This window comes from Callithrix jacchus, chromosome 18 (assembly GCF_049354715.1).
Source record: "Callithrix jacchus isolate 240 chromosome 18, calJac240_pri, whole genome shotgun sequence".
Classification (NCBI taxonomy): domain Eukaryota; kingdom Metazoa; phylum Chordata; class Mammalia; order Primates; family Cebidae; genus Callithrix; species Callithrix jacchus.
Genome location: NC_133519.1, coordinates 41133176 through 41147246, shown reverse-complemented (window position 1 = coordinate 41147246; position 14071 = coordinate 41133176). Strand labels below are relative to the sequence as shown.

The following is a 14071-nucleotide window of genomic DNA, read 5'->3' as shown; positions in this document are numbered from 1 at the left end:
GGTGGGTAGATGGGTATCAGGGAAGCGAGAATTTGATTCTGCTTCTGAGCTAAGTGGCAGGTAACATAAACTAAGCACAATAATGTGCCGACCACAGTTTTAAGCTCTTTACATACATTATCTTGCATATGTATATCTTTACATACATTATCTTCTATTATTCCCATTCACAGAGGGAGAAACTGAAGTTCAAAAAGGCAAACAAATTTCTTGAGGTTGCATAGCTAGAAAGGGGTTGAGCTGGCTCTGCATCCATACGATCTGTCTCCAAAGCCTGAGGACTAAACTACTAGCTTGGAGTGCCTTCCATAGTTTTTTCCTGTGAAGTGTACTGTCTGATGTCCCTTAGTAATATAACAAAAGATGTCTCATAGCTCCAGAAGTGCCCTCTGAAAAGCCTTTTCTCTGGGAATTCCATAGACTTATGGTTCAGCATCAAGAATAGAAGTGTTTGTCCAAGACTTTTCTTTGCAGGAAAACATTTCCTTTCCTCTGGTATAATGACTCTCTTTGCTTTTCATATAGTTCAACAGGTTTTAAAACTTACACAAAGAGCACTAGTTGATTCTCTAAAATATATTTTTCTCATTATGAAGGAAATACATGCCAATTGAAAACTTCTTAAAGAAAGAAAACATAGAAATATATAAAGAACCACATAAAAATCTCCTAAAACTCCAAAAATAACTGTTAACATTTTTGTGCATTTTCATTTAGGATATATAGCTTCATAGTGTGTTTTTTTCATGTGTGGTTATGTGATGAACATCTTCCCATAATTTTCAAGGACAACATCTGTGTATATCTTAAGCAACATTGTATTTCCAAGGCCTAGCACAGTACCTGGCATATAACAATTAGCAACTAATTGCTAATATCTAATTATTTTATTTAATAAATCTTTGTTGAATGAATGAGTGACATATGTTCTTCCAAAACATTTTAGAAAGCCACATAACAATGAATTTATGAAAAAAAAAGTAACTGTCAAAACACATTAAGATAGTGCATAACTCATTTTCAGAAGTTTCTCCAGAGTGAAAGGCAAAGTAGTAACATAGAAAGAGCACTGGGGCAGGAGTCAGGCAGGCAGCCTCTAGCTTAGAGCAGCCATTGTAGGTGTAAAAATGCAGGTTTCATTTTACTTCCTAACACTGTGGTTTCTTCATTAGTACTATCAAAGTGTTGCCTGAACTCTGCTAAGATTCCCTTTGATTTTCATACCATGTTTTTTTTTTTTTTTGGAGACAGGGTCTCACTCTGTCACCTAGGCTAGAGTGCAGTAGTGCAATCATGGTTCATTGCTGCCTTTACCTCCAGGGCTCAAGCTATCCTCCCACATCCGCCTCCTGAGCAGCCACACTAATTTTTTTGTATTTGTAGAGATGAAGTTTTGCCATGTTGCCTACAGTGGTCTCAAACTCCCGAGCTCAAGCGATCTGTCCACTTTGGCCTCCCAAAGTGCTGGGACTACCTTGCCCAGTCCAAGTATGTCCTTTTTCAGTCTTTGAAAGAGTGGCCCCATTTTTTTAAAAAGATGCAGAAGTAGTATATAAATATATTTTATTTTAAAACTTTTAAGTAACACAGACTTATATAGGGTAAAACACGAAATTCCTCTTTTAAAACCACCCCCTTCCCAATACCACTCTCCTCAAAGACTACAACTGGTACGGTTTGGTATCTGTACGTTCTTCCATCCTTTTTCTATGCTTGAATGTACATCCAAATACAAAGGTGTAATTGAAAAGCAACACAAATGGAATTATATTATATGTATTATTCTGAGAATTGCTTTTCTCCTTCTCCTTTTCTACAATGTGCTTTTGGGGTCCTTTCTGTGTCAGGGCACCTAGATTGACTTCATTTTGACAATATGTCATTCTAGCACTAGCACTAGTGGAATCATTGGTTATTTAATGATTCTACTAGTGCTAAAATGAGTTATTTCCAGTTTTACACCATTATAAGCAATGCTACAACAAATACCCTTGTATTGCATAGCATAGTGGTTAAGAGCAGGGGCGTTGGGATCAGACTCCCTGCATTCAAATCCTGTCTCCACCTCTTCACAGCTGTTACTTAACCTGTCCCTGCCTCAGCTTCCTCATCAATAAAATGGGGACTGCCAGGCTGTTTTTAGAGATAAACCAGCCAGCGTATGTGAAGTTCTTGAACTGCGCCTAGCCCATAGTAAGTGCTAAATGCTATTATCAATATTATTATAACTATTATAAATAAAATTTTTTGTGTGCATGTGCAGCATTTCTGGGGAACTTATATCTAGAGATGAAATTGCCGGGTTGAAGTTATGCACACTTAAAATTTTGAAAGGTTTTCTTTTTTTTTTTTTTCAATCACATTTCCTTCCTATAAGACTATTTCTGCTTTGCTCCCGTCGATGTCCAAAGGAAGCCAAACGTGGGCGGGCAGAGAGCTTCATCCCATTAGGAATGGCAGCCCCATCTATGAAAGAAAGGCAGGTCTGCTGGGGAGCCCGGGATGAGTACTGGAAGTGTTTAGATGAGAACACAGACAATGCTTCTCAATGCAAGAAGTTAAGAAGCTCTTTAGAATGGAGTTGTCCCCAACAGTGGATAAAATATTTCGATAAAAGAAGAGACTACTTAAAATTCAAAGAAAAATTTGAAGCGGGGGAACTCCAGTCTTCAAAAACAACTGCAAAATCCTAGGCTGTTCATAAAGATTGAAAGTATTCTTTCTGGACATTAAAAAAAGCTCTACTGACTATGGGACAGTAGTAGCTTGAATCATAGTGAACATCAACTTATTCCCTGTATATGACTCTTGATAATTAAGATTATCAAGAACCAGATCTGCAAAAAATTGAAATAAAATGGTATTTATAATTAAAAAAAAAAGACTATTTCTATCAACAGTGGTTTAGAGTGTCTGTTGTCTTCTACTCTTGATACCCTAGTTATTATAAATTTTAAGTGCCTGCTCCATTATTAGACATCTATGCACTTTTCAAATTGTAAGCTAATTAGCTGATGTTATCCTTAGTGTCTTTTCCTATCAAAATTGAAACCTAAGACTTCTGATAATTAAGACAAGTTTGGGCCATTGGCTTTTCAACGGGGTAGTTTCAGTCAGAAGTTTTAGGTTGTGTCTTGTCCATACCCACTACTGCCTCTCCTCAGTGGAGCTCATGTGCCCTTAAACATGTATGGTGATTCTTTCTTTTTTGTGTGGTTTATGTAAAATGAAATTAAAATCATGACTTACCTCCCAAAGAGCTGAAAACACAAGCAGAACACAAAACAAGTATCAGGGGTTAGCACACATTATGAAATGTTCAAGATTTAGCAGAACATCACATTTGAGGCTAAAGAAGCCTTAGATGTTGTGGAAATGTGTCTGAGCTTGCCCTTTAGCAAAGTGCTGTGCTGTTGGCTTCTGAGCCAGGACTTGAGCTAAGCTTGGCTGAAGGAATGCTTCAGGCTCCACCCAGCCCTTTGGGATTGGGAGCCCTTCAATAGCCCAAAAGCTCTCTAGTGCCCTCCTTTGGCCAAAATAAGGAGGTACAGGCTTCAAAGAGCTGTTCTATTTCACTGTCATTCATAGTATTTGTTTACAACGTTTTTTATTTGTTTGTTTTAGGTTTTATTTTTTTAGTTTACAACGTTAATGTCAAAGAGTTGAGAAGGAAAAAAATTCATGTTCTAAAAGGAAAAAGTTATTTGTGAATAAATTGCTGACTGGAATGTTCATTAATACTTATTTTTTTCAACTGAGGAGAACAAAAGGAAAAATAAATACAACTACATTACACAGCATCCTGGTGCACACCTCCAAAATAATGTAAACCAAATCTCCACCATATAAAACTTCCAAAATTCCTAAATCCACAGTGTACTCATTTATTGTTTTCTAACCAATGTTGGCCTTAAATTCTTACATAAAGAAATATGAAAATAATGTTAGCATTAAAGACTTCCTAAAATTATGTTATTACTAATTAATCTATGTTCTTTATATCTGAACTGTACTCTGGGAATGACTTGGTGATGGAAAAAAACTTTCCTTATTTTGCAGCTGTGAAAGTCCAAGATTTTCCTTTTGACCTCCTTCAGGTCTGTACTCAAATGTCATCTTATGGGTGAGACCCTCCCTCCATGCTCCATACGGAAATTGTATCCCAGCCCTACTCTCCAAAATTTCCTCATCCCTGCTCTACCCTATCTGTCTCTATACTTTTTATCATTCTCCATAACGCCTATTATATAATGTACCATACATTTTACTTTTAAAAAGTGAGATATAGGCCAGGCACAGTGGGTCACACCTGTAATCCCAGCACTTTGGGAAGCTGAGGTGGGTGGATCATGAGGTCAGGATATCGAGAACATCCTGGCTAACACGGTGAAACCCTGTCTGTACTAAAAATATAAAAAATTAGCTGGGCGTGCTGGCATGCAGCTGTAGTCCCAGCTACTTGGGAGGCTGAGGCAGGAGAAACATTTAAAACTGGGAGGCAGAGGTTGCAGTGAGCAAAGATCATGCCACTGCACTCCAGCCTGGGTGACAGAGCAAGACTCCATCTCAAAAAAAAAAATTGAGATATAATTCACATACCATACAATTCACCCATTTAAGCATACAATTCAATGGTTTCAGTTCTCAGAGTTGAGTAGTCATCATCACAATCAATTATAATATATTCTCATGGCCCCAGAAAGAAAGCCTGGGCCCATTAGCAGTCGGCTCCCATTTCTTTTCAAACTCGCCCCTCTTCCCTGGCACCTCCACACCCCTAGCCTTAGGCAGCCACTCATGTACTTTCTGTCTCTATTGATTTGCCTATTCTGGACATTTTATGTAGATGGAAACATGTGGGTTTTTGTGACCATCTTCTGTCATTTAGCATGTTTCCAAGGTTCATCCATGTTGTATCATGTATAAGCAGTACTTGTATTCCTTTTTAAATAGCCAAATAGTATTCTATTTTATGGCCATACCACATTTTATTTCTCTGTTTACCAGTTTATTGACATTTGAGTTCTCCCCACTTTTTGGCTATTATAAATAATTCTACTATGGACACAAATGTACACGTTTTCAGGTAGATGTATTTTTATTTTCTTGACAATTTCACTTTAAAAATCATGTTTACTGTCTGTCTCCAGCACCAGCACCAAATACCATGCCAGCACAAAATAGGTGCTCAATACATATCTGTAAAATAAATGAGCTATTCTCTCTCATCTGCAGAAGCTCGAGCCTGTTGCCAATGGGATCCTTTTTTTTACAAGCCTACTTTCTTCATGGTGAACCAGGAAGAAAATAAGTTTTCATAAGAATTGTTTGGGGGTAGAAAATAGTGACTTCTAATTTTAAAATAAGCATTTGTAACTCAGATCATTCGTATGTGGAAACAGCCTGTGGATTTAATCCAGAGCTCTCCCAGACAGCTCAACCCATAGATAATAGCATACAAATATTCACATTGATTTATAGAATTTTGTACACCTTTGTTGAGAACCTGTGGTGTGACGGCCCTGTGCTAAGTAAACTCTCCAGCGGACATAAAGATAAACAGAACCTGATCCAGGCTTCGAGGAGATTACAACCTTGGAGTTAGAGGAGAAGGATAGATACACATTTCAGCCCAAATGTTGGGGAAAAAAATTTGTATCCCTATAGTTGTACAGTTCTTAAAACTTTCACTAGTTAGATGTCAAGCATTGTGTTAAGTACTGGGGAAGAAAAAATATGAATGTCATTGGCCCAGCACATGAAGTGTTTCCAGTGTATAATGTGGGGCAGAAGTACTCTGAGAACATGAAGGAGGGAAGGGTTGGTTTTGACTAGGGCCACGTAGCAGAATCTGACCTGGAAACATTTTGGTAGGTGGAGAGGAGTAGGAAGGGCATTCCAGGTGAAGAAAACAGCATGAGCAAGCCAGGACAATGGCTACTGGTCAGATCCTTGGGAACAAGAGATAAAGAAAGATGCCCAGGACCTTAGAATTCTCAAATTCAATTCTGTCATAGCCATGTATCCCGTTCAAGGTCTTTGGGAGAACAAGACAAGACCAAGAGTTTTTGGCCACATAAACCTAATGTGGAACCTAGCCCTTATATGCAAGAACCAAAGACCCTCCTACTGCTCTATAGCAGGCCTGATTCCCTAGTGCCCACACAAGCCCAGTAGCACCCTCCCCTTTCTACCCAGGCCCCCACTCAACCATCAGGCTCACGTACTACACTGCTTCAAAGGCACAGAAAAGCCAACTCAAGGAAAAGCCTTCAAGAAAGAAGGGAAAATGAGTTTTTCCCCAAGATTATAGAGCAGAGGTGGCATCATTTAGCACACAAAGCATTGCTAGAGTCACCAATCAAATATGAGAATTGCTTTTAACTGCTATGAGAAAGCATAGACTGATTTGACATTGATAGGGTGCTTATCACTGTCCTATATATTGAGTACACATAATCTCATTACCACAACACTGCTATTATGTAAGTCCTATTTTACAGACAAGGAAATCAAGGCCTTAGAGAGGAGAAACTTCCAGTTATATCAAGCCAAGCCATTGAATTCAGGCAGGTTGGCCAGAGTTCATGCTCTTGATTATTTATTTCACAATTTAACTTCAACAAAGGTGGCCCTGCTCCTAGGCTAGTAGCTCAGATAAGCCATCATGAAGTCCACTTTTGTAGAGTTCTGTGCTGCTTTATAGCCCAGATGTGATAACTGAATGCAGTGGATGCTGTGGGATGCTGCCCCCATCTACGTTTTAGGATCACAACATTCATTCTCCCAGCTGCTGGGAGTGTTGGCTGCTGAAAATTCACAGCTGAGTCCCTCTCTGGGTGTTAACTTCAGCCAAAGGGAGCTCCCACAACCAAAATTATGCCTCCTCTCTACAGGCAGACCATATTTAACAACTGGCAGATGTAAAGATACAAAGCCCACTCCCTTGCCTTAATGTAGGACAGTTTTGAAGGGCCATCCCAGTTCAGAGCTTCCAGTAGGAATCACTGAGGGATCTGTTACAAACGCTTTGCAGTTCAATAACTCTGGCTATTCCTGCTTCCCTCATTCCCTTACAGGTGCCATTCTCAAAAGCATTTCCCTATATGCTCTTTCTGCAAATTATTGCTTCAGAGTCTGCTTTCCAGGAAACCCAATTTAAGTGTTAGTGTAATAGGCTGGGCATGGGGCTCACACCTATTATCCCAGCACTTTGGGAGCCCATGGCAGGCAGATCACAAAGTCAAGAGACTGAGACCATTCTGGCCAATATGGTGAAATCCTGTCTCTACTAAAAAATACAAAACTTAACGAGGGTACCCTTTTAGTCCAAAGTAGCAGCAGTAATAAGTTGCCAGCAAGAGCATCTTATTTTTAAAAGTTTTTAAAAATAATTTCCTACCTGTATACATTATTTGAAATTTCATGTATTTAAAAATATTATTAAATGCCAACTATGTTTTCAAAAAAAATTAACTGGACATGGTGTTATGTGCCTGTAGTCCCAGCTACTCAGGAGGCTGAGGCAGGAGAATCACTTGAACCCAGGAGGTGGAGGTTACAGTGACTGCACCATTGCACTCCAGCCTGGCGACAGAGCAAGACATTGTCTCAAAAAAAGAGTTAGTGGAAGACAGACTATAAGATGATATTTAGGTGCTGGCCCACCTGCTAGCCAGCTGCCAATAAGGACACTGTCGCCGGGAGCGGTGGCTCACTCCTGTAATCCCAGCACTTTGGGAGGCTGAGGCGGGTGGATTACGAGGTCAAGAGATTGAGACCATTCTGGTCAACAAGGTGAAACCCCGTCTCTACTAAAAATACAAAAAATTAGCTGGGCATGGTGGCGCATGCCTGTAATCCCAGCTACTCAGGAGGCTGAGGCAGGAGAATTGCCTGAACCCAGGAGGCGGAGGTTGCGGTGAGCTGAGATCGCGCCATTGCACTCCAGCCTGGGTAACAAGAGCGAAACTCCGTCTCCAAAAAAAAAAAAAAAAAAAAAAGGACACTGTCTTTGATAGGTTGAATATTGATAGCTCCTAATGTGCTATGCAGGTGCAATTGTCAAATTCTTTATAGTCAGCAAAAGGGAAGGGAGTGCACTGCTGTGTACTGTTTCAGGAGTCTGAGAGGTTCTGTGAAAGTAGTGATTATAAGGACTTGGTAATCAAATGGCTCTTTCTGGGTATTACTGATTCGTTGGCAAAAGAGAAAAGAAGGCCGAGGTGATTAATCACGAATTTAAGGTGAACTGTGAAAGCCAGATGGCTTCTACTGCAACAAACAAAAAAGACTCTTATTTCTTGCTGAGGGGCAGAAAAAAAAAAAAAAAAAAAGAGTTTCAGGTTTTTACAAGGAAAATAGAATTCTAGAGAAGGTTGAATTCTTAGCCTCAACAGGAATGCTATACCAAAATCAGGTTCTGATTGGGTAGGAGTGAGATGCTGAGATGTTACAGGAAAATCTTGGTTGAGGCACTTGAAAATATTGAATCCCCAGATTCCCCTGTAAGCTCTGAGCTCGCATTTCCTCATAAAAGGGTAGAGTCCGCTGTGCTTGAAGATGAGGTAGAGGCTTCTGCTTCTGAAGATAACAGGCACCACTTTGAGGATCTACTCCTGGGCACTAACCCAATAAACAGGGTTAAGAGGCAACGTAACCAGCTGGGAAATTGCTGAAGTAGATAAGGAAAGAAAATAACCATACTCTGAAGGAGCTAACCAATGTGTATTGGCAGGAGCTGGGATGGTTTATATGGTAATAAATGCTGAGGATGCTGGAGCAGGGGTGGGACACAAAGTTGAATAAGGGTGAGTTTATCAGTATGGCTAGAATTCAACTTCTTAACATGATATACGTGACTCTTTGTGATATGGCTTATGCATATCTCTCCAACCTGAGTTTTGTCCCAACTTGTCCTCTACTCCTGCATATTCAGCTACCTAGACCAAGTTCTTTTACCTCTGGATAAAGCCACTGAACTACTCTCTCTGCTTGGAATGTTTACCTTACGCCATCCCTGCATTCTGCCCTGCTTTAGGTGCCCATAGTTTCCTTCTTTTTCATAACTTGGCCAACCTGGGAATTTTATCTGCTAATAGAAGTAGAAATTAATTACATTCTTTTTGGGAAACAGCTTGGCAATACTGAGACTTAAACTGTTTATACATCTTGACCCAGTAATCCCACTTTCCCCTAGAGGAAATGTCTGAAATATAAGCAAAAGCTTATGCACAAAGATATTCAAAGTGGCATATTTGATGCTATAGAAATTAATGTAGACCAAATGCTTGAAAATACAAGGTTATGCAAATTAAATTCATACCAAGAAATTGCATGCAGTTCTTGAAAATTATGTGTTTAAGTAATTTTTAATGATATGAAAATGCGTATGCTAAATAAACAAAATATAAAATTTAATATGATCTAAACTTTGTAATAATGTGATAGAAAAAAATACAGCAAAATCTAGTAGTGAGTTATTGCTGAGCATTGGAATTACAGCTCATTTAAGTTTTCTTCTTTCTTATGCTTTTCTGTATTGTCCAAATTGGCTCAGGGTAGAGGCATTGCTTTCATAATAAGTAAAAAGCAATAAAAGTTATTTTAGCTCGCTTGCTCCTGCTTTAGCCATGTAAGAAGTGCCTGATTTCTTCTGTCATGATTGAAATTTCCTGAGGCCGCCCCAGAAGCTGAGCAGATGCTAGCATTGTGCTTCCTACATAGCCTGTAGAACCAGTGGTTCTAGGCAAGATGTTATAGATAAATGAGAATGATGTTATCCCTCAAAATGTTATAAGGACATTTGGATAGGAACTATCTGGACAGTAGAATGGATGGATACTGGCTGGATGGAGGAACACATTCTGAATTTGGAGCTAAGAGTTGAAGGCACAAAAAAAAGAGACTTGGTACTTGAACCCTCATCCTGCCTGGCATCTTATCCTGCCACCTTCAGGAAGTTGACTACACCGTGAGAGTCAAGCCAAATTTGGGAAGTGAGAAAGAGACAAGGCTTTTCTGTCAAGAGGGGGGACAGTGGTTGTGCATGCTTCACTTTTCAGAACCACTTGGCAGAGTGCGAAAACCTCTTCCACCCCTTTCATCTCAGCACAGAGTAGTTTGACAGTGAAGAAAAAGAGGGATCAGGCTGGGCACTATGGCTCATGCCTGTAATCCCAGCACTTTGGGAGACTGAGGTAGGCATATCACTTGAGCTCAGGAGTTTGAGACCAGCCTAGGCAACATGGTGAAACCCCATATCTACTAAAAATACAATAATTACCCAGACATGGTGGTGCATGCCTATGGTCCCAGTTACTTGGGAGGCTGAGGCACGAGAATCGCTTGAGCCCTGGAGGTGGGGGTTGTAGTGGGCCCAGATTGCACCACTGTACTCCAGACCGGGTGACAAAGTGAGATTCCGTCTCAGAAAAAAAAGAAAAAAGAGAGGGATCCCTCTTTACCATTGCACTTTTATCACTCTCATTATTGCTATTGTTATTCATCTTCTAAGGGTATACAGGAAATCTACTTCTCACTCAGTCCATCCTCTTGTACCTGCAAGGAGACTCTCCAGTGTTGCTCACTGTTTTGAATTGGCACATTTGTTTGCCATCCCCTGTATCCATCAGGATACATTTCAAGGCCCCAATGGATGCCGGAAACCATGCATAGTACCATACCCTATATATATAATTCACCAATTTCTTTTTTCTTCTTAACAATTTCACAGATAGAACATTTGTTCTTACCATAGATCTTAACAACCTTAGTATAGATATTTTTTCTTTTTTTTATTCACTGGAGAGTTAGTTACTTACTTAGAAATGTTTCTTTTCTTACTCAGTTCTTTAAGAGGAAAGCTCTTTTCACTTTTACTTTATTGAAACATTATAACAAATCTTTGAAGAAGATAATGTTATCATTCCATTATGATGAAACCAGCTAACTTATCCAAGCATGTGCATGCTGCACACAGAAAAGCCAAGGTTAAAAAAAATCCCTATGTTTACTGTTTCTTAAGATTCAGCAGATACAGGAGATCAATCCAAGATGGCCGACCACTAACAGCTCAGGATTGTAGCTCCCAGTGAAAGCTCAGAGAATGAGACGACGACGCCACATCTTTAGACGAATTTTCGTCACTCACGGATCAGCCGATTCCCAGTGGAGGAGCCCCATGGGTCGCCAGCGCGACTCTTGTGGCCGCCGCAGTGGTTTTGCCAGCGTCTCTGCGCAGCAGCTCTTCATGCAGAGCAAACGGGACTGCTTCCCCTACTGACCAGAGTTTGGAGCTCCGGAAAATCAGAGCTGCTTGTTGCGGACTCAAGAGGGAAGCCAGACCAGAGATTCCCGGGCAGAAGAGCACCATCAGTCTTATCGCTGCTATTTAGGCCGCCACAGTGGGTTGCTCGGATCCCAGCACTGGGAATCAATAACGTCGACTCAGAAACCTAATTAGAAAGGCGGTTCATCTACAATGAAGGGAAAAAAACAACCTAAGAAGGCCGAGTATACTCAAAATCAGAACCCATCAGCAACGGAACAAGCCCTGATGGAAAAGGACTCATCAGCAACAGAACAAGTCCTGATGGAAAAGGACTGTGTTCCATTATCTGAAGTTGGCTTTAAAAGGTGGATGATAAGAAACTTCTGGGAGTTAAAGGAACTTGTTCCAACCCAATGTAAAGAAACTAAGAACTTGGAAAAAGGTTCGATGAAATGTTGAAAAGAATAGACAATATAGAGAGGAATACAAATGAACTTATGGAGTTGAAAAATACAACACGAGAACTTAGTGAAATATGTACAAGCTTAAACAGCCGAATGGATCAAGCAGAAGAAAGGGTATCAGAGGTCGAAGACCAGCTTAATGAAACAAAACGACAAGACAAGAATAGAGAAAAAAGGATAAAAAGGAATGAGCAAAGTCTCCAAGCAATATGGGACTATGTGAAAAGACCTAATATACGCTTGATTGGTGTACCTGAATGTGACGGAGAGAATGAATTCAAGCTGGAAAATACTCTCCAGGACATTATCCAGGAAAATTTTCCTAATTTAGCAAAGCAGGACACTATTCAACCCCAGGCAATACAGAGAACACCACAAAGATATTCCTCAAGAAGACCAACCCCAAGGCACATAATCGTTAGATTCACCAAGATCGAAATGAAGGAGAAAATATTAAGGGCAGCCAGAGAGAAAGATCAAGTTACCCATAAAGGTAAGCCTATTAGGCTTACAGCAGATCTCTCAACGGAAACCCTACAAGCTAGAAGAGAGTGGGGGCCAATATTCAATATACTTAATCAACAGAACTTTCAGCCCAGAATTTCATATCCTGCCAATTTAAGCTTTACATTTGAAGGAAAAATAAAATCTTTTAGGAACAAGCAAGTACTCAGAGATTTTATTACCACCAGGCCTGCTTTACAAGAACTTCTAAAAGAAGCCTTATACACAGAAAGGAACAACCAGTATGACCCTTTCTAAAAATACACCAAAAAGTAAAGAGTATTAACATAAAGAAGAATTTTCATCAACGAAAGGACAAAATAGCCAGTTAATATCAAATGGCAGCAACCCTAAATTTAAATCGACCAAATCTCCCAATCAAAAGATACAGACAAAATCTAACGGTATATCCAAAGACATACATAGACTCAAAATAAAGGGTTGGGAAAAAAAAACGTACCAACCAAATGGAGAGCAAAAATAAATAAATAAAAAGCAGGAGTTGCAATTTTCATATTTGACAAAATAGATTTCAAAGCTACAAGGATACAAGGGTAAAGGATTAATGTAATAATAAGAGATCTTAACACCCAGATACATATACAAGGGTAAAGGATTAATGTAATAATAAGAGATCTTAACACCCAGATACATAAGACCCATAATGAGATTTAGATTCAACGAGACAGAAAACCGATAACGATACCCGGGACTTGAACTAAGATCCAGAATAAATAAACTCAATAGAGCTCTCCATTTTAAACACACAAAATATACATTATTCACAAAATCTAATGATATATCTAAAGATATACAAAGACTCAAAACAAGGGGATGGAAAAAAACTCACCAACAAAATGGAGAGCAAAAATAAATAAATAAAAAGCAGGAGTTGCAATTCTCACACTTAATAAAATAGATTTCAAAGCTACAAGGATGCAAGGGTAAAAGGATTAATGTAACAATAAGAGATCTTAATACCCAGATACATAAGACACATAATGAGATTTAGATTCAACGAGACAAAAAATTGATAACGATATCCAGGACTTGAACTCAGAGCCAGAACAAATAAACACAATAGAGGTCTCCATTTTAAACACATAAAATATGCATTAACCACTTTAAACACTCAAAATATTGATCGGCCATTATTGAAACCCATTTTAGGAATGAAGTAATATTCCATTTTCCCTCTTTTTCTTTTTTTCCCCTTCTTTTTCTCTTTTTCCCTCTAAAAATAAGAAATAATAATAATAATAAAAAAGATTCAGCAGATACATGTACAGGCTTCTTATATGAGGATTTGGAATAATGCCAAGAAGGTAAGGGTTTAAGCAGTTAAAGATGTGAATTTAAATGCCTTACACTTTTGCTCAGCAAGTAAGTTATGCATCACAACAAAATGGGTAGGTAGAACAGGCTTCAGTACAAAGGAGTCTACTAATGAAGGTGGGAAAATGGAAATAACCATCGTGGTGGTAACAGGAGAGAAGATCCTGCTGCATATAGCACAGATATAGGAAGGTCCAGGCAGAGATCCCCATGGACCCTGTGATCACAGCCCGCAGAGGGACATATCAATGTTTTGGCTCCTAAAACAACCATGCATGGTCTTTGCCCAGTGAACCAGTGAAGCTCCTGGTCACAGGCAACATTAAGAACACCAGCTTTGCACCTGCAGACCCCCCCTCTTCCGACTCTTGAGACACTTACCTTTTGACCACAGAGGCAGGACTCCAGAAACACTGTGCCCTCTGGGACCACACTTCCCAGAATCTCCTTCAGATGGGCCTAGCTTTCCTGATCTTGGTGACTCCTGGTTCAAGAC

General features: G+C 39.5%; 1 pseudogene; it reads left to right on the top strand.

Moving 5' to 3' along the window:
* The first annotated feature begins 2421 nt into the window (after positions 1–2421).
* On the top strand, positions 2422–2757 carry LOC100894981 (cytochrome c oxidase assembly factor 6 homolog pseudogene; annotated as a pseudogene).
* The last annotated feature ends 11314 nt before the right edge of the window (positions 2758–14071 follow it).